Source organism: Stigmatopora argus, chromosome 19 (genome assembly GCF_051989625.1).
Source record: "Stigmatopora argus isolate UIUO_Sarg chromosome 19, RoL_Sarg_1.0, whole genome shotgun sequence".
NCBI classification, from domain to species: Eukaryota; Metazoa; Chordata; class Actinopteri; order Syngnathiformes; family Syngnathidae; genus Stigmatopora; species Stigmatopora argus.
The window spans coordinates 3,837,871-3,860,095 of record NC_135405.1 but is presented as its reverse complement, the minus strand read 5'-3'; the positions used below and the strand labels follow the sequence as shown (position 1 = coordinate 3,860,095).

General features: G+C 40.4%; 11 non-coding genes across 11 annotated transcripts; all 11 read right to left on the bottom strand.

Moving 5' to 3' along the window:
* Positions 1-246: 246 nt before the first annotated feature.
* On the bottom strand, positions 247-318 carry trnah-gug (transfer RNA histidin (anticodon GUG)). The gene has a single exon. It is a non-coding gene; the product is annotated as a tRNA-His (tRNA).
* A 362-nt stretch (positions 319-680) lies between these two features.
* Positions 681-752, bottom strand: trnah-gug (transfer RNA histidin (anticodon GUG)). The gene has a single exon. It is a non-coding gene; the product is annotated as a tRNA-His (tRNA).
* A 357-nt stretch (positions 753-1,109) lies between these two features.
* On the bottom strand, positions 1,110-1,181 carry trnah-gug (transfer RNA histidin (anticodon GUG)). The gene has a single exon. It is a non-coding gene; the product is annotated as a tRNA-His (tRNA).
* Positions 1,182-1,540: 359 nt separating this feature from the next.
* Positions 1,541-1,612, bottom strand: trnah-gug (transfer RNA histidin (anticodon GUG)). Its single transcript has one exon. It is a non-coding gene; the product is annotated as a tRNA-His (tRNA).
* Positions 1,613-1,970: 358 nt separating this feature from the next.
* Positions 1,971-2,042, bottom strand: trnah-gug (transfer RNA histidin (anticodon GUG)). Its single transcript has one exon. It is a non-coding gene; the product is annotated as a tRNA-His (tRNA).
* Positions 2,043-5,036: 2,994 nt separating this feature from the next.
* On the bottom strand, positions 5,037-5,108 carry trnah-gug (transfer RNA histidin (anticodon GUG)). The gene has a single exon. It is a non-coding gene; the product is annotated as a tRNA-His (tRNA).
* Positions 5,109-5,464: 356 nt separating this feature from the next.
* On the bottom strand, positions 5,465-5,536 carry trnah-gug (transfer RNA histidin (anticodon GUG)). The gene has a single exon. It is a non-coding gene; the product is annotated as a tRNA-His (tRNA).
* A 359-nt stretch (positions 5,537-5,895) lies between these two features.
* On the bottom strand, positions 5,896-5,967 carry trnah-gug (transfer RNA histidin (anticodon GUG)). The gene has a single exon. It is a non-coding gene; the product is annotated as a tRNA-His (tRNA).
* Positions 5,968-11,301: 5,334 nt separating this feature from the next.
* Positions 11,302-11,373, bottom strand: trnah-gug (transfer RNA histidin (anticodon GUG)). Its single transcript has one exon. It is a non-coding gene; the product is annotated as a tRNA-His (tRNA).
* A 356-nt stretch (positions 11,374-11,729) lies between these two features.
* trnah-gug (transfer RNA histidin (anticodon GUG)) lies at positions 11,730-11,801 on the bottom strand. Its single transcript has one exon. It is a non-coding gene; the product is annotated as a tRNA-His (tRNA).
* A 359-nt stretch (positions 11,802-12,160) lies between these two features.
* trnah-gug (transfer RNA histidin (anticodon GUG)) lies at positions 12,161-12,232 on the bottom strand. Its single transcript has one exon. It is a non-coding gene; the product is annotated as a tRNA-His (tRNA).
* Positions 12,233-22,225: the final 9,993 nt, after the last annotated feature.

The following is a 22,225-nucleotide window of genomic DNA, read 5'->3' as shown; positions in this document are numbered from 1 at the left end:
ACGTGAAAAAAAATATTTTTAAGAATTAAGATTTTTTTGCAAAACCGATCTCGTTTTACACATTTCGGCATCATAGAGGGATGTGCAAATTTTGGTTTTGTGAGATTGCCAGGATGTCATGTTTCCTCCGTGTTACTTCCATATGTTTTAATATAATATCACAAGATGGAATGGGAAGCACTTTGCACATTGGCCTGTTGAACAATGTCATATCATAGTTTTCTTTCAGTAAATAGTTTTCGGAGATGCCGTGACCCGGGATTGAACCGGGGTTGCTGCGACCACAACGCAGAATACTAACCACTATACGATCACGGCTGATGAGACTCCTGGAGTGAAATTGCGTACCTGTCAACTTATATGGTTTGCCCGTATTTTAAACGTTTTTATGATGATTTCAAATTGTGTACGCCGTATAACAACTTTTGTACGTAAAAAAATATATATATATTTTTAAATTAAGATTTTTTTTGCAAAACCGATCTCGTTTTACCCATTTCGGCATCATAGCGGGATGTGCCAATTTTTGTTTAGTCAGATTGCCAGGATGTCATGTTTCCTCCGTGTTACTTCCATATGTTTTAATATAATATCACGAGATGGTATGGGAAGCACTTTGCACTTTGGCTTGTTTTACACTGTCATATCATAGTTTTCTTTCAGTAAATAGTTTTCCTAAATGCCGCGACCCGGATTTGAACCGGGGTTGCTGCGGCCACAACGCAGAGTACTAACCACTATACGATCACGGCTGATGAAACTAATGAAGTGAAATTGCGTACCTGTCAACTTAAATGGTTTGCCCGTATTTTTTACGTTTTTAGGATCGTTTCAAATTGTGTACGCCGTATAACAATTTTTGTACGTGAAAAAAAATATTTTTAAGAATTAAGATTTTTTTGCAAAACCGATCTCGCTTTACCCATTTCGGCATCATACAGGGATGTGGCAATTTTTGTTTTGTGAGATTGCCAGGATGTCATGTTTCCTCCGTGTTACTTCCATATGTTTTAATATTATATTACAAGATGGTATGGGAAGCACTTTGCACGTTGGCCTGTTGTACACTGTCATATCATAGTTTTCTTTCAGTAAATACTTTTCCTAAATGCCGTGACCCGGATTTGAACCGGGGTTGCTGCGGCCACAACGCAGAGTACTAACCACTATACGATCACAGCTGATGAAACTTTTTAAGTGAAATCGCGTACCTGTCAACTTAAATGGTTTGCCCGTATTTTATACGTTTTTATGATCATTTCAAATTGTGTACGCCGTATAACAACTTTTGTACGTGAAAAAATATATTTATTTAAAATTAAGATTTTTTTGCAAAAACGATCACGCTTTACCCATTTCGGCATCATACAGGGATGTGGCAATTTTTGTTTTGTGAGATTGCCAGGATGTCATGTTTCCTCCGTGTTACTTCCATATGTTTTAATATTATATCACAAGATGGTATGGGAAGCACTTTGCACATTGGCCTGTTGAACAATGTCATATCATAGTTTTCTTTCAGTAAATACATTTTCCTAAATGCCGTGACCCGGATTTGAACCGGGGTTGCTGCGGCCACAACGCAGAGTACTAACCACTATACGATCACAGCTGATATAACAAGTGAAGTGAAATCGCATACCTGTCAACTTAAATGGTTTGCCCGTATTTTATACGTTTTTATGATCATTTCAAATTGTGTACGCCGTATAACAATTTTTGTACGTGAAAAAAAAATATTTTTAAGAATAAAGATTTTTTTGCAAAACCGATCTCGCTTTACCCATTTCGGCATCATACAGGGATGTGCCAATTTTTGTTTTGTGAGATTGCCAGGATGTCATGTTTCCTCCGTGTTACTTCCATATGTTTTAATATTATATTACAAGATGGTATGGGAAGCACTTTGCACGTTGGCCTGTTGTACACTGTCATATCATAGTTTTTTTCCAGGAAATAGTTTTCCTAAATGCCGTAACCCGGATTTGAACCGGGGTTGCTGCGGCCACAACACAGAGTACTAACCACTATACGATCACGGCTGATGAGACTATTGAAGTGAAATCGCGTACCTGTCAACGTATATGGTTTGCCCGTAATTTAAACGTTTTTATGATCATTTCAAATTGTGTACGCCGTATAACAACTTTTGTACGTGAAAAAATATTATTTTTTTAAATTAAGGTTTTTTTGCAAAACCGATCTCGCTTTAGCCATTTCGGCATCATACAGGGATGTGCCAATTTTTGTTTTGTGAGATTGCCATGATGTCATGTTTCCTCCGTGTTACTTCCATATGTTTTAATATTATATTACAAGATGGTATGGGAAGCACTTTGAATGCTGGTCTGTTGAACAATGTCATATCATAGCTTCTTTCAGTAAATATTTTTTCCTAAATGCAGTGACCCGGATTTGAACCGGGGTTGCTGCGGCCACAACACAGAGTACTAACCACTATACGATCACGGCTGATGAGTAGCCTGAAGTGAAAATGCGTACCTGTGAACTTAAATGGTTTCCCCATATTTTGTACAGTTACTGATCATTTCAAATTGTGTACGCCGCAAAACCGATCTTGTTTTACCCATTTCGGCGTCATACAGCGATGTCCCAATTTTTGTTTTGTGAGATTGCCAGGATGTCATGTTCTTGTTCTGTTAGCCTGGCTTCTTTCTGCCACTTCTTTTTTGGAACCATTCAGCCATGCCTACGCTGTCATACACATGGGACTAGCTGTGAACAATAAGTAGCAGAAGGATCAACACCTCAATGCCGCTGGAAGTCCGGAGCTGGACAAAATGGCCAAGAGAAGAAGCGATGCTTCAGACCAACCATTCCATTATGGGATAAGATGGAAGAGCTGTCTGGTTTGCCCGTATTTTAAGTTTTTTGATCATTTCAAATTGTGTACGCCATTTAAAAACTTTTGTATGTGAATTTTTTTTTTTTTTTTAATTAAGATTTTTTTGCAAAACCGATCTCGTTTTACCCATTTCGGCATCATACAGGGATGTGCCAATTTTGGTTTTGTAAGATTGCCAGGATGTCATGTTTCCTCTATGTTACTTCCATATATTTTAATATTATATTACAAGATGGTATGGGAAGCACTTTGCATGTTGGCCTCATCTCATAGTTTTCTTTCAGTAAATAGTTTTTCCTACATGCCGTGACCCAGGTTTGAAACGGGGTTGCTGCGGCCACAACACAGAGTACTAACAACTATATGATCACGGCAGATGCGACTCCTGAAGTGAAATCGCATACGTGTCCACTTATATGGTTTGCCCGTATTTTATACGTTTTTATGATCAGTTCAAATTGTGTACGCCGTATAACAACTTTTGTACGTGAAAAAAAATATTTTTTTAAAATTAAGATTTTTTTGCAAAACCGATCTCGTTTTACCCATTTCGGCATCATACAGGGATGTGCCAATTTTCGTTTTGTGAGATTGCCAGGATGTCATGTTTCCTCCATGTTATTTCCATATGTTTTAATATTATATTACAAGATGGTCTTGGAAGCACTTTGCACATTGGACTGTTGAACAATGTCAAATCATAGTTTTCTTTCAGCAAGTGGTTTGTCCTAAATGCCATGACCCGGAATTGAACCGGGGTTGCTGCGGGCACAACGCAGAGTACTAACCACTATATGATCACGGCCGATGAATCTAAGGAAGTGAAATCGCGTACCTGTCAACTTATATGGTTTGCCCGTATTTTATACATTTTTATGATCATTTCAAATTGTGTACGTCGTATAACTTTTGTACGTGAAAAAAACTCATTTGTAAAAATTAAGATTTTTTTGCAAAACCGATCTCGTTTTACCCATTTCAACATCATACAGGGATGTGCCAATTTTTTTTTTATTGAGATTGCCAGCATGTCATGTTTCCTCCGTGTTACTTCCATATGTCTTAATCAGTGGTGGGCCGTCAGGGCCTTCAAGGCCTTCTCTGCTGGGCTAAGAAATATCTGAATCATATTATATTTTGTCCATCAATACTTATTATTCCAAATGGTCTGTTAGCTTCCTTTCATTGCTTTTCCCCCTGGTTGCACTGCTTCCAGATGTGTGTTTTCATATTGAAGCATTTAACCAATCACATTTCAGCCATTATTTGTTGCCAGATCAGATCTGCCTCAAAGCCTTCACAATCAGTTCTTGCGGGCTCTGCTGCATTGAACTAGACTGTTGCTTTTAACCAATCAGATTTCGAGTTGGCAACCCCACAATGATTTTTCATAGACGTTAGCATTTTGCTGGCTGGGACATGTCATTGCTTTCACAAACTATGATTGGCTAGTAGGCGGGCCAAAGCAGTACCCGAGGCAGCCGAGATCGCAAACTCCACCCACTATGGCCGACAGAAGCAAAAACAAATGGATTCTGCTGGAAATATGACAGGACAGGCTCGACTTTCATCATTAGCTTCGACGGCGATAGGAAAGAAGGAAGAAAGAAAGGAGGATGGATATTGTGTAAAAAGGATTTTTGGTGAGTAAAATATGGCTATATTCCTAAATAATATTTCAATTGTGGGCCAAGTTCTGATATCTGAAAAGGTCCAGTGTTTGTATTTAAGCTCCAGTGTTTGTATTTAATCACAAAATGCTGCTAGGAAGTGGATTTTACCCCAGTTTAATTTTTGGCGTTTCACCATTGACGTCCATCGCTGTCTTTTCCCGGGAAAAATCACCCCGTTGTCCTGGTTGTAATGTCTCAAAAGCTCCAGTATTTGTATTCAATCAATAAATGATGCTAGGAAGTGGATTTTACCCCATTTTTGTGCATTAATTTATTGATTATTTTATATGTGTCGCAGCTGTAGTTGCAGTAGAGGTTTTATAGCCATAAAAAAGTTTTTGAGGGTTGAATTGATACGTTGAAGGCGCTACCAGAAAATGCACCGCCCGCCACTGGTTTTAATATTATATTACAAGATGGTATGGGAAGCACTTTACCCGTTGGCCTGTTGTACACTGTCATATCATAGTTTTCTTTCAGTTAATAGTTTTCATAAAAGCCGTGACCCGGATTTGAACCGGGGTTTCTGCGGCCACAACGCAGAGTACTAACCACTATACGATCACGGCTGATGAGACTCTGGAAGTGAAATTGCGTACCTGTCAACGTATATGGTTTGCCCGTATTTTAAACGTTTTTAAGATCATTTCAAAGTGTACGCCGTATAACAACTTTTGTACGTGAAAAAATATTATTTTTTTAAATTAAGGTTTTTTTGCAAAACCGATCTCGCTTTAGCCATTTCGGCATCATACAGGGATGTGCCAATTTTTGTTTTGTGAGATTGCCATGATGTCATGTTTCCTCCGTGTTACTTCCATATGTTTTAATATTATATTACAAGATGGTATGGGAAGCACTTTGCACATCGGCCTGTTGAACAATGTCATATCATAGTTTCTTTCAGTAAATATTTTTTCCTAAATGCCGTGACCCGGATTTGAACCGGGGTTGCTGCGGCCACAACGCAGAGTACTAACCACTATACGATCACGGCTGATGAGACTGTTGAAGTGAAATTGCGTACCTGTCAACTTATATGGTTTGCCCGTATTTTATACGTTTTTATGATCATTTCAAATTGTGTACGCCGTATAACAACTTTTGTACGTGAAAAAATATATTTTTCTAAAATTAAGATTTTTTTGCAAAACTGATCTCGTTTTACCCATTTCGGCATCATACAGGGATGTGCCAATTTTAGTTATGTGAGATTGCCAGGATGTCATGTTTCCTCCGTGTTACTTCCATATGTTTTAATATTATATTACAAGATGGTTTGGGAAGCACTTTGCACCTTGGCCTGTTGAACAATGTCACATCATAGTTTTCTTTCAGTAAATACATTTTCCTAATTGCCGTGACCCGGATTTGAACCGGGGTTGCTGCGGCCACAACGCAGAGTACTAACCACTATACGATCACGGCTGATATAACAATTGAAGTGAAATCGCGTACCTGTCAACTTAAATGGTTTGCCCGTATTTTATACGTTTTTATGATCATTTCAAATTGTGTACGCCGTAAAACAACTTTTGCACGTGATATATATATATTTTTTTTTTAATTAAGATTTTTTTGCAAAACCGATCTCGTTTTACCCATTTCGGCATCATACAGGGATGTGCCAATTTTTGTTTTGTGAGATTGCCACGATGTCATGTTTCCTCCATGTTACTTCCATATGTTTTAATATTATATTACAAGATGGTATGGGAAGCACTTTGCATGTTGGCCTCATCTCATAGTTTTCTTTCAGTAAATAGTTTTTCCTACATGCCGTGACCCAGGTTTGAAACGGGGTTGCTGCGGCCACAACACAGAGTACTAACAACTATATGATCACGGCAGATGCGACTCCTGAAGTGAAATCGCGTACCTGTCAACTTACCGTAATTACTCGAATATAACACGCATATTTTTGCTATATAATTAATTCCAATAGTTGGGGGTGCGTGTTATAATCAATAACTAAAATAAATTACAAATTTTCGATCGAAAAAAGCATTGTCAAACTCACTTTGACGCACGGACATTGTGCAATTTCCAACTTTGAATTCAAAATACACGCATATTAAAGATCGTCAAGCCTCACAAACATCACAATCCTGCATTAATAAGCTGGAAAGTAGAATACTACATTGTAGTGTAGTACGTACTTGTATTTAGAAATATGTCCAGCGGGGGGCAGTACATTCCCTTGTTACATGTCATAGTCTTTTCCATTGTGCATATCTTCAAATCATTTATTTATTCAATTTGTATGTTCCTTTTCTTGTTTGAGAATGACAATAGATATTTGAATTAAAACATGGTATTGTCAATTGAAATGTAGTCAATGTTCAAGGAAGTCTAAAAGGTATTGCAACATAACATGTCTACATGATATGTTTGTCCACTCTGTGTATCATCTATTGCCCTAAAATTCAAACGCATAACTCCACCAACTGTAGACACTTGACACGCTCGTACCTGAAGATTTCTCTATCCGGTTTTGAACAAAACAATCGTGAAACGAAGAAAAAAAGGTAAGATTTCTGATTTTCGTCAGCGGGAAATTTAAGTGCGCACTATATTCGAGTACTGCGTTTTTCCAGATTTTTTTGGCCCAAAATTACCTGCGTGTTATTTTCGAGTGCGCGTTATATTCGAGTAATTACGGTATATGGTTTGCCCGTATTTTATACGTTTTTATGATCATTTCAAATTGTGTACGCCGTATAACTTTTGTACGTGAAAAAAAAACATTTGTAAAAATTAAGATTTTTTTGCAAAACCAATCTCGTTTTACCCATTTCAGCATCATACAGGGATGTGCCAATTTTTGTTTTGTGAGATTGCCAGGATGTCATGTTTCCTCCGTGTTACTTCCATATGTTTTAATCAGTGGCGGGCCGTCAGGGCCTTCAAGGCCTTCTCTGCTGGCCTAAGAAATATCTGAATCATATTATATTTTGTCCATCAATACTTATTATTCCAAATGGTCTGTTAGCTTCCTTTCATTGCTTTTCCCCCTGGTTGCACTGCTTCCAGATGTGTGTTTTCATATTGAAGCATTTAACCAATCACATTTCAGCCATTATTTGTTGCCAGATCAGATCTGCCTCAAAGCCTTCACAATCAGTTCTTGCGGGCTCTGCTGCATTAAACAAGACTGTTGCTTTTAACCAGGGGTCTCGAACTCAATTTACCTGGGGGCCGCTAGAGGCCGAGTCTGGGTGAGACTGGGCCGCATCAGGATTTCCACAAGAAAAGCACTGATAAAACTTTCCAACGTTATCAAATATCTTTATTTTTTAACAAAAAATAATGAATTAAATAAATTAACTTAAAGATGAATAAAAAATAAATCAATCAGTAATATAAAACCAAATAATACTAATGAGCATACAGTAGATATACACTGGCTGGCTAAGTAGAGAAAATGAATTATTTTTATTCCGTTTCAAATGTCTGTATTAACAGCTCTTTAACCTTTAACTTTCTGAACTTGAATGGAACATTGAACATGAAATATTCTGAACACGGCTTCTTTTGCCTACTCCTTGCTGCTAGAGACCTGGCAGCGCTTCTTCTCACATAGTCACATTTGGCTTGAGGGAGGAAGCAGTGGAGACCCTCAGTAGAGCTTGAAGATGCTCATCAGTAAGTCTGGACCTGTACTTGGACTTATTGAAGTTCAAGGTGGAGAAGAGCTTCTCACACAAGTATGTGCTCCCAAAAAGGCACATGGTCCGCTTGAACCTTCGGGAAAGTTCAGGGAAGCTGGGGGTCAACTCTCTCAAAAATTGCCCAAGCTTGTCTGCTTCTCCAATCACCTCCCTGAACTTGGCTTTGAGTGCAGAGTTGCACTGCAGGTCAATGAGCTCCATTTGAAGCTCAGGAGGGGCATCTTGCACATCAAAGGAGAAGGGGTCCGCAAAAATTTGAAATGTGTCTTTGTGTGTCTTGAAGTCTGCAAATCTGTGATCAAATTCCTCCTGTAGCTTCGAAATGGCCTCAACATACTTCTCACCATTGAATGGTGTGCCTACATCCACGAGAGCCTTGCATGCTGGGAAATGGCAAAGGTTTGTCTGAGAGAGCTGGGCTTTCCATAACACAAGTTTAGTGCAGAATGCTCTCACGTTGTCATAGGCAGCACTGACAAGTTGCCCCTGGCCTTGTAGCTTCTTGTTCAGTACATTAAGCTCATGTGTGATATCAACAAGAAAAGCCAAGTCCATGAGCCATTTGGGATCACTTAGCACAGGATCAATCAACTCACAAACGGCGTAGCTAGCTTTGACTGCTGCATTACTGTCTTTGGTAGCCTTCTTGAAGAGATCCTGTTGCCTCAGAAGACGTGTTTTAAGACTGGCAACCTGGTTGGCTCTCTCATCTCCCTGGTATTTTTCGTACTCCTCAGCATGTCTCATAGTACAATTACGTTTCAAATTGTATTCCTTGTGCACCGCAACTTTTTCAGTGTAAATGAGACACGTCGGGGTGCCCCTGTGTTCAACAAAGAAATATTGCACTCCCCACTTTTCTTGAAACTGTCTGTGCTCATCACCGACCTTTCTCTTCACGGCAGGCTTTGAAAGAGACATCTCTGGGGCTCTGTAATATGTTTTTCCACTTGGAATGAGTCTCGGGTTGATCTTTCACATTCAGTCGCGCGGGTTTGTGGCGCATGTGCACTTTCGCTCTCCGTTTCAATCGCGGAGATGGCTACAGACACTGACACAGGCTGGATCACGGATCATAGCGCCTCATTCAGTTCTATGCTGAGAGCAGCGGAGGAGTGTGCGCGCCGAGCGGAGTGATCGGCCTCACGGCTTCTCCTCCGCCCAGCTGATTGGAGGAATGAATGAGTGAGTGAGCGAGGCACTGGACAGCCCGGCCGATGTCCCGCCCTCCAGAGCCGTATACTTCACCGTGATTGGTTCATTCAGCTCCGAACCAAAGTTCCCTCTAATTTTTTGTTGGTCTGAGCAGAAAGACAACCTCCCTGAGCGCACTGAGTACCAGTGTGAGCGACATCATCGGTACTCGGATGATTCGCCTAAAGACGTTTCGCCGACGGACGTTTGACAGACGGGCAGGTCGCCGAATGGACGTTCCACCGAACGTTCATTCGGCCGAACGGAGGTTTCGCCGAAACGGGATTCGAACGCTCGCCCCGCCGGATCGTGTGTGTACAAGTTTTTCAACCTCGGCCCGTGGGCCATATACGGCCCGTTAGGATTTTTAATCCGGCCCGCCGCCGGTGTTGGTGTTGTCCAAATTATAGTAAAAATCAATGTTCGTCTACCATCAATGGCAGTCCGGGAATAAGCACTCTTGGGCAGGCAGATGTAGCAGAACCGAGCCGTAAAATGACAGCAATCGGGTCAAATCCATCCTAAAACAGCATTTAATGATTAAATACAAATACTGGATGATATCGCGATGGAGGCAAAAAAACGTCTATAGACGTCCATTCGCCAAACGGCTCAAAATGCTCTCAAATTCGGTCAAATCCAGCTGAAAACAGCGTTTAATGATTAAATACAAATACTAGTATTTGTATTTAATCATTAAACTAACAAATACTAGTACGACCTGTCCGTCTGTCAAACGTCCGTCGGCGAAACGTCTTTAGGCGAATCATCCGGTCACGAAATCATCATTGCTCGCTATCGGCACACCAGTATCACACCTGCCACAAGCAGGTGCATGTCAATGTTCCCTCTAATTTTTCATGTAAAACATGCTGTAAAACAAGAAAAACATGAGTGGACAGAGCTACTGCCACTGGCTGCCACTTAAACGGCGCCATCATGGGGAAAGGGGTAAAAAAAAAAAAAAAAAAAAAAAAAAAAAAAATCGATCTTTCATATTAAGACGGGGGCCGCAAATTATCGTCCCGCGGGCCGCAGTTGGCCCGCGGGCCGCTAGTTTGAGACCCCTGCTTTTAACCAATCAGATTTCGAGTTGGCAACCCCACAATGATTTTTCATAGACGTTAGCATTTTGCTGGCTGGGACATGTCATTGCTTTCACAAACTATGATTGGCTAGTAGGCGGGCCAAAGCAGTACCCGAGGCAGCCGAGATCGCAAACTCCACCCACTATGGCCGACAGAAGCAAAAACAAATGGATTCTGCTGGAAATATGACAGGAAAGGCTCGACTTTCATCATTAGCTTCGATGGCGATAGGAAAGAAGGAAGAAAGAAAGGAGGATGGGTATTGTGTAAAAAGGATTTTTGGTGAGTAAAATATGGCTATATTCCTAAATAATATTTCAATTGTGGGCCAAGTTCTGATATCTGAAAAGGTCCAGTGTTTGTATTTAAGCTCCAGTGTTTGTATTTAATCACAAAATGCTGCTAGGAAGTGGATTTTACCCCAGTTTAATTTTTGGCGTTTCACCATTGACGTCCATCGCTGTCTTTTCCCGGGAAAAATCACCCCGTTGTCCTGGTTGTAATGTCTCAAAAGCTCCAGTATTTGTATTCAATCAATAAATGATGCTAGGAAGTGGATTTTACCCCATTTTTGTGCATTAATTTATTGATTATTTTATATGTGTCGCAGCTGTAGTTGCAGTAGAGGTTTTATAGCCATAAAAAAGTTTTTGAGGGTTGAATTGATACGTTGAAGGCGCTACCAGAAAATGCACCGCCCGCCACTGGTTTTAATATTATATTACAAGATGGTATGGGAAGCACTTTACCCGTTGGCCTGTTGTACACTGTCATATCATAGTTTTCTTTCAGTTAATAGTTTTCATAAATGCCGTGACCCGGATTTGAACCGGGGTTTCTGCGGCCACAACGCAGAGTACTAACCACTATACGATCACAGCTGATGAGACTCTGGAAGTGAAATTGCGTACCTGTCAACGTATATGGTTTGCCCGTATTTTAAACGTTTTTAAGATCATTTCAAAGTGTACGCCGTATAACAACTTTTGTACGTGAAAAAATATTATTTTTTTAAATTAAGGTTTTTTTGCAAAACCGATCTCGCTTTAGCCATTTCGGCATCATACAGGGATGTGCCAATTTTTGTTTTGTGAGATTGCCATGATGTCATGTTTCCTCCGTGTTACTTCCATATGTTTTAATATTATATTACAAGATGGTATGGGAAGCACTTTGCACATCGGCCTGTTGAACAATGTCATATCATAGTTTCTTTCAGTAAATATTTTTTCCTAAATGCCGTGACCCGGATTTGAACCGGGGTTGCTGCGGCCACAACGCAGAGTACTAACCACTATACGATCACGGCTGATGAGACTGTTGAAGTGAAATTGCGTACCTGTCAACTTATATGGTTTGCCCGTATTTTATACGTTTTTATGATCATTTCAAATTGTGTACGCCGTATAACAACTTTTGTACGTGAAAAAATATATTTTTCTAAAATTAAGATTTTTTTGCAAAACTGATCTCATTTTACCCATTTCGGCATCATACAGGGATGTGCCAATTTTAGTTATGTGAGATTGCCAGGATGTCATGTTTCCTCCGTGTTACTTCCATATGTTTTAATATTATATTACAAGATGGTTTGGGAAGCACTTTGCACCTTGGCCTGTTGAACAATGTCATATCATAGTTTTCTTTCAGTAAATACATTTTCCTAATTGCCGTGACCCGGATTTGAACCGGGGTTGCTGCGGCCACAACGCAGAGTACTAACCACTATACGATCACGGCTGATATAACAATTGAAGTGAAATCGCGTACCTGTCAACTTAAATGGTTTGCCCGTATTTTATACGTTTTTATGATCATTTCAAATTGTGTACGCCGTAAAACAACTTTTGCACGTGATATATATATATTTTTTTTTTAATTAAGATTTTTTTGCAAAACCGATCTCGTTTTACCCATTTCGGCATCATACAGGGATGTGCCAATTTTTGTTTTGAGAGATTGCCAGGATGTCATGTTTCCTCCGTGTTACTTCCATATGTTTTAATATTATATTACAAGATGGTATGGAAAGCACTTTGAACGCTGGCCTGTTGAACAATGTCAAATCATAGTTTTCTTTCAGTAAAAAGTTTTTCCTAAATGCCGTGACCCGGATTTGAACTGGGGTTGCTGCGGCCACAACGCAGAGTACTAACCACTATACGATCACGGCTGCTGAGACTATGTAAGTGAAATTGCATAGCTGTCAACTTATATGGTTTGCCCATATTTTATACGTTTTTATGATCATTTCAAATTGTGTACGCCGTATAACATCTTGGGTACGTGAAAAAATATTTTTTTTAAAGTACAATTTTTTTGCAAAACCGATCTCGTTTTACCCATTTCGGCGTGATACGGCGATGTGCCGATTTGTTTTGTGAGATTGCCAGGATATAATGTTTCCTCCGTGTTACTTCCAAATGTTTTAATATTATATTACAAAATGGTATGGAAGAGCTGTCGGCGCTCACCAGGCCGGAAACGGAGTCAAGGGGTTATACTCTGCTTTGCTTTGTAGTTTGTGCTTTTTGCTTAGTTGTTCTGCGGCCTTTGCGACTCAGCCCCACCCATCGCGTGTTTTGGTTTCTTTCTATCTATTTATGTCTAAAATGCCTTTCCTGTATCTACATTCTCACCCTCTTGCTACTGTGACAATGAAATTTCCCGAATATGGGATGAATAAAGTTATCCAATCCAATATTTAAATAATAATAATAGATTATAGTCTTTTTATATCCCTGTAACTGTGATATTTATTAAATACACTCCTGGATAATTTTACTTGTATTTTTGTATAGGCGCAAAAACATGTAGTATGGTATGTAGTAATAATAGTAGTTTGCGGTTTTTCGATTATCGCAGCCCTGTCTGGTCTACATTATCTGCGAAAAACTAGGGATTAATGTTTATAGAAATGATTTAAAAAGCAATACATTAATCAAAAGTCCTTCATTGCTCCTGGAAGAAACTGAGAGGTTAGTTACAGAATCCTGAATTAAATTGATCAATATAATTATTTGTTTTGTAGACATTTTTGGCAATTGCTTTATAGGAACTCCCGGGGTTAATTGAATGTAGGCCTATTTTTGCTGTGACATCTGAATCAAGAATACATTTTTTAGAAGAGTTTCGATCTGGGGAACTGATATTCAAAGGTTATGCTGCATAGCCAGTGCAACCAAAAATAAGAGGAGTATAGCAGTGCCTCATTAAGTAGTGGGTTTTGCGCGCATTACATGAGAACTGATCCAGCATCATGCCTCTATTCAAAATATTTTTCAGTTTTTGACTCTTTGTTCCTTCCCACTTACATGTGTCATATCCGCCAAACGTCAGCTGACCCAATATGGACCCAATAGGGGCTTTTTATTTTATGGTGAATTGGCACTTAGGGTCTTATCACATGTGCATGTCAATGCATTTTTATACCAGTTTTCTCGCTATGTAAGCAACCAAGAACTCAGGGTAAGCACCACTTTAAACGTGACTTTGGTGTAGTAATTGTCCTAAGTTCATTTTAGCTTCCTTTAGTGTTTTGCTGATTGTGACAAATAAGTCACAATCCACCCGGAAAATAAATGCAATTCAATATACGAAATTCTGTGCAAATAAAGCAACAAATCATACATAGGGAAAGAAGGGAGGAGTTTCATCACTAGAAAAAAAAGAATGCGAAAAAGCATGATGAGACAGCAGCGAGACATGTAAGAGCAATAGAAGAAACGCACAACAGGAACACCATAAGTCAGCCATCACGACCACTGCAAAAGAGAAAATCCCATTATTGAGGGGAAAGTGCTGAGTCCTGAGCACCGAATAAAACAAACATCAGCACTGGATCAGGGAGGCCAATGAGATCCACAAGCTGGGACATCATCAACAGGGATGAGGGAGATTTCATGCTCTCTATCCTGGAGGAATGCCTGGAAAGCAGGGGGCGGGACTGTAAATTCTGACAGGTAAAAGTCACGCCTTTACAGAACATCAGTTGATAAAGACGTATCACACCAACACCAGTGACATTTTGATGAAGGCGGAAGTAACACGCCGAAACATGTTAGGAAAATGACCTAAAAACATCACTGTCTGTGAAAAAGGAACAAAAACAGCCAACATTGGTTTAGAACGACATGAGGCTTCTGAATAAATCTAACAGCCATTCCTTCGTTTCAGCACATCAACTTGGAGATATTCTCAAGAAAACTTCTGAGCCTGTCCACCTGCCCAAAATATTTAAAAACAGTCACCACACTCGCAACCTGCCAGTTGTTGGCAGGTCCATGTGTTAACTCACCTTCTGCTGTGTGGGTGCCAACGCTGCTTCCTCCTACCTGTTGTTTCTCCCACTAGAGCAGTGGTTCTTAACTTGGGTTCGATCGAACCCTAGGGGTTCGGTGAGTCGGTCTCAGGGGTTCGATGGACCCTCTGCCGCGGAGGTCAAGACACATCGACTCATCATGTCTATTCACGATAACATGCCCCGCTTGACCATAACTGGCTGTAGATGATCGTGTGACATTGCTTGGCCAATCAGTCCTGTGAGGAATTCCTATATCTAGAATTTGAAAAAACTCATATTTATTTTACACTAAAGTAGGGTTCGGTGAATGCGCATATGAAACTGTTGGGGTTTGGCGAATGCGCATATGAAACTGGTGGGGATCGGTAGCTCGAACAAGGTTACGACCCACTGCACTAGAAGTAGCCCTCAGGCACTGAATGTGTGTCCCTCTGGTGACACAAGGTTGTTCTGTCTCTGCTCTCTCCCTTTTATAATCACCTAGTCACCACAAGATTGCCTCCAGTTCATTGGAGAGTCTCACATTATTACCCAACCAACTTGCTCGATATTCCTGTTAGAGTAGAAATCAAGCTTATTCACGGCTAATTTGGCTAATCTAACTGTAGAAGTGAGAAACCACTCAAAAGAGGCGAGCCCCATTTATTCAAGTCACATGACAGAGGAAATCTCATTTGCATAGACGGATCGCATTACATTCAAGTCGTCAAAATGGGTGGTCTGAGCTTCAGACTACAGTCAGCCAAAATGTCTGCGCATTGCTAAACATAATGTAACTCAGGTTTACAGACAGCCCCCTCGTGTTGTAGAGATTCACTTGCCTGACTTCGGTGCGGGCAGGCACGGGCTCAACTCCCGCTGGTAGCGGTATGATTGGGTGTGCGGAACGTCGTTTGTCTCTCTGTGTGCCCTACGGCTGACTGGCGACCAGTCTAGGGTGTAGTCCACCTTTCGCCCGAAGACAGCTGTGTTAGGCTCCAGCAACCCCAACAACCCTTTCGTGGATGGCCGGTATGGAAGGTGAAAAAAAAGGTTTACAGACAAGACATAACATGATTAAGATAATTAGTCAAACACACTAGTAACTACAACAATTCTGAGCCTTGCTTCTCAGGCGCACAATTACACTTAATGTAGCTCAACCATCCGACAGATAGGATTTCTCCCTTGACCCAGATACTGTAAATCCACCGAGGCTTCTGACGGGGGTTTATTTACATTTGGTCACATGAGCGCTCTGCCACTCAAAAGACTACATCATCACAACACACCACATGCCTCACCCTCAAACCTGAGCTCCCATGCCTGTGCTGATGGTGCTGTTCCAACAACAAAGCACTCATTTGCGCCTGTCAGCAACTCTGCCTATCGCCATCACATGGTTGAATACTTGCTCCCTAAATAACAAATCACTATTCCTTCCCCAATACCATTAATGACGACAACCTGGTCTTTCTGTGCCAAGCTAAAATATATAAAATAAATACTACTTTCTTCTGCATCCAGAAAACTCGCTCCCCTGGTCTTGGTGGTGATTTGGCTGTGATGACCCATCAATAGAGCACCTTCTTTGACCACAATGCTTTATCACTGGGCCCTAACGACCCAAGATTCAGCTCCTCTACTGTCCTGAGGTCCTAATAGTCTACAACCATTCATTGATGTGTCAACACAATGCTTTTATTGGTGCGTTCAAGACTCAGCTCTTTCACCAGCAGCATCCTCATTTTAGCTTACAGGTCAACAGAGAGGGCCATCTAAGGCATCCAATGAGCCCAAGAAACAACAAGACATGATGTCAGTGACCGAAAAAGTGACGTTCTTAGTTAGGCTAAAGGAGTAGCACGCCATTGCAGCATAAATGAATCTACCTTGCGTGATACGACGAAAGAAGAAGTGAACATTCGGAAAACAGCAACAATATCCTTTTACTATAATGAGGGATTTTAAGCCGTAGATAAGGCTGTGAAGCTGGGATGACGAGAGAACGTCAACACACTGCTCGATAGCCAAAAACAACACCCCCCGCAATTGATGAAGACCTCGTTTTGTTGCAAGTGATGGACCTCGTCAAAATGATCCCATCGGGGAGTGAGGAAGAAGAGGCCGCGGACAACGACGAGGATGACGATGAAAAACGTGGTCCGCCTTTAAGACATCTACAGGAGATCTTAAATATGGCACGCAGTTTGCGACAACGGGTCCAGGAGATTAATGATATGGTCGGAGCCATTGAATTTGGCATTTGTCTTGACAGTGACATGTACTTGTACAAAAGCATCTTTGTTAAAGAAATGAAATGGCGGCCGCCATGTTTGTTGTGTGCCGAAAACCTCTCTCAGAGAGAAGCTCCTTCTGTTTCCTTTTTTTTAATAGCTTCTATTTAGCCTGCGATCGGCTGGCCACCGATTCAGGGTGTCTCCCGCCTCTGGCCCGGAGTCAGCTGGGATAGGCTACAGCACCCCCCGTGACCCTAATGAGGATAAAACGATTCAGAAAATGAGATGAGAGAGATTCCATGAAGATGCGATACATTACAGTCTTTTCATATGTTTATTACTGTAATAAATACACTTATTGATAATTGTACTTGTGTACACTTGTATTTTTATAAAGGTGCAAAACCATGTTGCATGGTAATAATAATGGGTGTGACCCTACTTTGCGCTTTGTCGATTTCAAAGCCATGTCTGGTCTACATTACGAGGGATTACTGTATGTCCCAATTAATATGGATAGAGATTAATAGTGTTGGTAATTAGTCCTTGGTGCAGGTTAATTTACAAAAACAAGCTATAAAAAGTGATTCGTCAGCTATCAGGCCAGTTGGCGTAAAGCTTGGAAAAAGTTGTGAAAAAAATGTCAATCTTCCGTTTAATACACAAAACATCAAACTGAACCTTGTAAGCATTTTTTTCTGGGTCAAGATGAATAATTACTGTCTCAAAGGTGCTGCTGACTGGCCCAGTTAATTGGTCCACTGAAAAAACTATTTGGGAAAGGTTGGTATCGACAAAACCTCTTTCCTTCCATCCTGAGCGTAATATATTAAAAAAAAACAAGACCACTGTATTAAAAGGTGCAGTCTCAGTTTCTTAGCGTTGTTGTATTTTGACCTCTACAACGTCGCGTGCTCGGTTTCTGTTCTGGAGGGTTTTTGGAAGACAGACGTAGTCACGAAAGACAGACTGAGGCTCTCAGGGTCAGTTCTTACAAATCCAGCGTGTCTTTTTTGAAAGACCAACACCTTCTGGATAGTTTTGCTTCCGTTGCCTTTTTAAAAACGTGTTTTTAGCGTGTGTCCGTATGTTTAAGATGGTGTATGTTTTGCCATGCCTGGCTGCGCCTTTAAATGCGGTGCATCCTGTGTGTGTCAAATACAGAAATAGCACTCGTTACTGACACTGTGCCTTTAAATGCGGTGCGCCATATAGTCGTGAGAATACGCTATATATTTTTGTAAATAGGGGTGACCCTACTTCACGTTTTTTTGGTAATCGCGGCCATATTAACCGCGATAATCGAGGGATTACTGTACAATATTCTCTACTCTTAAATATTGTTTTTTCCCTCCCATTAAAAAAAATTAAGTATGTGTAGTGTGCAGCGTGTGGCTTTGTAACAGTGTCAAGAATGAGGAATATTGCAGTATAGCAGCTGCAGAGCATAAAGTGTGATCCTCCAAGTGTATGCAAGAAACAAAATAGTGCCACATTCCCACTCTTCATTGTTAGGCAGGGTGGCATTTTGTATGTGTTAATCTAGCCCTTAAAGCAACATTTTTGATTCCACAGTTTCATCAGCAGAGTGTATTCTGATTGAGGGAATAGAAGTTCTCCCGTTGCCATGGCAACCCCTGGATCATTCCCCTTAGTGGTATAACAGGGGTATCAAGCTAATGTTCATCCCAGGCTATGTCAGCATTATGGTTGCAGTAATTGAGCCAATTATGAGGGAACATGCACCTTCTCATCATTGTGTTTATTAAGCATTTTCATTTAATAAATCAACAATTATAACACAATATCAGCTAATATTCTGGAAGGAAAAACAATTGTATTGAAAGTCAGATAAAGTAGGCATTTTCCAGATTTAGATGCAAGCAGTTTGTGTTTAATTCCCATGATGATAGATGACTGAATGTTTTCTGTCTCTCTATGTTCCCTGTAATGGGTGAGCAGTTTAGAGTGTAAAACCCTATTGGGTTGAGAGATGAACATCACAAAATAATACCTGATAACATATACCCTGCTGATTTGAGTATTCATAATTGTCATCATCCGTTTACAGAATCCGGACATATTCTTGACCGTGCTGTTGCGTTGTCATCAATAGGAATATTTACAGCGACCTACTTAGCATTGTTTTCATTTTTCCTTTCTGTGATATAGTGGAGAAGCTTTCATCACAGAGTTTAAATATTGCAAATTGTAGATGTTCCTACCACAATATTATTGCCTTTATACCACTTTAAACCACCATTTTTTTTAAAGATTACAGAAATCACTTTATTTGAAATTGGATTAATGTAATCCCTCTTCAAGTGATTTGTCACATTCCAAAACTGCAAAGCTACTTTATGACAAGAAATATAAGATTATAATAATAATCTGGGAGTCACCTGAATGAGAGACATCTTACTTAAAATGCCTAAAAAATGACGTGTGAATTAGATTTACGTTGGTAGTTTTAAATCACCGTAGTCAATACCCTTCCTAAAAAAGTGAAAAAATAAAATAAAAGATTCATATTGATGCTATATCGGAGTTTACAAAAGAGTCAGACTCTTCATCCCTATCTGATCTATCACCACTATCAAGGGCAAATAAGCTTCAAATCTTGGAGGCTACTCAATGTCTTCTTTTTTAGCTCAAAAGGACTATCACATTTCAATGACACCTTTGGTGACAAGGTTACATTTGTTTGTCTCATCCACTGGATCATAGGGACGATACTGCAGTCACATTGCCACGGATTGTCGTGCAGGTGCAACTTCTTCAGCGCTAAAAGAGGTTTAAAACAGAGGAATGTGTATTTTATTGACAACACTAATGCACAGGGGTCATATCTACAAATGCAGTAGAGCGGCTCTTACATGGAATTCGGGCCAACATATTTCCATCCACTGCCTTCAGGCGATTTCCGCTAAGAGCCAGCTGAGAAAGCCTAACCAAATCCTTGAACACATCAGATGGCAACTGCTCCAAATTGTTGTTTCTCAAATACAGTTCCTGTTGCAAAAATTAGCACATTATTATTATTATTCTTAGTCTTATAATTTGACAGTTGTCTGGTGTTAAATTGAAGTTTCCTTAATTATGTCATGACGACAAAAAAATTAACAACCAGTTTAAGATTGAACATTACAGATCTTCGGGTAATTAATGGTCAGCTTTCTTCAATTCTTGTAGCATGCACACAGCCTTTAGCTTAAAGTTTGAGCTAATACTCCTGTCATTTACAATCCCGCAAGCTACGTGTTCACGAAACGGCAACAAAGTTGTCATCCATTTTGCCTCCAACACTTTCATGTGTTGTCTGTTTTACACTCATTTGTGTTATCTTTCTCAATTGTCTCCATAAAATTGTTTATATGTACAGTCATACCTCGATACGAGTGCCCCGACAAACGAGCAATTTTAGATACGAGTAAAATTTAAGGCAAATATTTATCTTGAGATACGAGACAAATTTTGATATATGAGCATACCGCGGACGTGAGAGGCTTCTCATAAGATCATCATAGGCACTGTCTTTCCCATTGCAACTCCCTCATGTAATGTCTCTACGAGCACTGGGCGGAGCGTTGCATATTTTCAATGTTTTTTTAGTCAGTGCGAATGGCGGAGCGATCGCTAATACGAGAGGAGTACATACTACAGTGGTACCTCGTCATACGACCGCTCATCATACAAAATGCTCGTCTTACGGGGGAAATTTCGATCGAATAATTCGCCCGTGATGCGGTCAAAATTTCGTTATGCGACCAAGCCAGGTGGCCATGGCATTTTTTTTTTGCATATCTTTCGTGTACGTATAACAATATTTACGAGCACCGGATGAGCTATTCAGACCAGGAAACGCACAACGCCCATGCGCGGGGAAAAGAGGGCTTTCTGGGTAATGAAGTATACTCGTGCTCGCAACAGCATCCCCGGTAGCAACTCTATCATAGGCGCCGTTCGAGGGGATGCGAACACAGATGCTACAAGCTAAAAGGAGCCGCTAGCCAGCGCCCCTGAAGCTCCCATGAGCAGCGGGGCGATCGCTGATAAAAGACTCTGCTCGTTGGCTGCTCATAAGAACATCGGGGGCACTGGCTCGCAACAGCATCCCCGGTAGCAACTCTATCATAGTCGCCGTTCGAGGGGATGCGAACACAGATGCTACAAGCTAAAATGAGCCGCTAGCCAGCGCCCCCGAAGCTCCCATGAGCAGCGGTGCGATCGCTGATAAGACTGCTGCTCGTTGGCAAGTGGTCGTGCGTTCTCCGATTGTGAGGACATTTGTGTGCATCATTTTCGGAATATTTTGAAGGGAATAGTACGACAGCAAACAGCTCATCGATAGCGAACGTGAGGGTGGAGTGTTTGTTCTGTTTACGAGTGCGTTGTGTGGAAGAAAAAAAAAAACGAAGCCCCTCTCCCCTCGGCGAAATCCGCCCAATTTTAGTTAGATTAAACACTTTATTTCTATTAAACCACTCGTTATTTATTACTTTGTCAATATATGGCGAATTATAAGAAATAAAACATTTTTTTCAATCCAATATCCTGTTTTTGGTGTTTTTTCAGAGAGTTGGAACGAATTAATTTGTTTCCCATTCATTTCAATGGGAAACTTTACCTCGAGTTACGAGAATCTTGTCATACGAGCTCAGTCCCGGAACGGATTAAGCTCGTATGTCGAGGTACCACTGTACTTCTCGTTGGCAAGTGGTCGGGCATTATCCTGTTGTGAGGACATTTGTGTGCATCATTTTGGGAATATTTTGAAGGGATGACAAAAACAAACAACCCTAAATTGCATCTGAAAGTCAGGTTGGAGGCGGGGCAAATAAAGGCAACCCGGGAGAAGAAAATTATCAAAATTTAAAACAAAATTAGAATTAAGTTTAGTGTAAGGTTAGATTAAACTTATTTTTGAGTGTGTCTGAATCCTAATCCAAGTTCATTTAAATTTGTTTATGTTATGTTACGAGCATGTTGGCGTGCAAAAGTCACCCCCCTTCTCTCTCTCCCCTCCGCGAAATCTGTCTAATTATAGTACTATTAAACACATTTCAGTACTATTAAACCACTAGTTATTTGTTACTTTGTCAATAGGTGGTGAATTAGAACAAATAAAAATGTTTTTCCAATCCAATATCCTGTTTTTTTGTGTTTTTTTCAGATGGTTGGAAAGAATTAATTTGTTTTTCATTTATTCCT